The sequence below is a fragment of the Arachis ipaensis genome, chromosome B10 (genome assembly GCF_000816755.2).
Source record: "Arachis ipaensis cultivar K30076 chromosome B10, Araip1.1, whole genome shotgun sequence".
Classification (NCBI taxonomy): domain Eukaryota; kingdom Viridiplantae; phylum Streptophyta; class Magnoliopsida; order Fabales; family Fabaceae; genus Arachis; species Arachis ipaensis.
In genome coordinates this window covers 128313717-128314307 of record NC_029794.2, presented here as the reverse complement: position 1 = coordinate 128314307, position 591 = coordinate 128313717, and positions in this window count along the sequence as shown.

The following is a 591-nucleotide window of genomic DNA, read 5'->3' as shown; positions in this document are numbered from 1 at the left end:
CTTAAATCATATGTATTTCTACTTTCTAAAGGTACTTAAGAGTCCCAAATTTTGTTACAGAACTAAAATTTAGTCTCAATTTTTTATTATCAAATACAATATTCAATCTTAACCTTTCCGTCCCAAAAATAAGTGCAGGCTTAATATTTTAGGTGTTGCTTGTCTACTATTAATTAATATGTATCAATATAATAAAAAAAAGAAATTTTTAAGGTCGAGCAGAATTTATTATTTTTTATTATTATTTTTAGCTATTAATCTAATATTTTTAAACTAATAATTTAACAACATATTTTTAACTCATATTTTTAAATATTATTAGTTAATTATTAGCTAAAAACAAAAAATTTTATTGACCTTCCAACATTGTTTATAAACAAATTAATAAAAAAATATTATGTGAATTCTATCTAAGTGAATTTTAGTATACTTATGCTAGGATGGTTATAATGGTTATGCGAGTATTAAGTATTGCTAACATTAAAATTATATTTTTTTATATTTTACTAAATCTTTTTTGTAGTAACATTTTTTTTAAATATTATTTTAATTTTAATAATATTTTTAAAATATTATAATCACAGTCATATT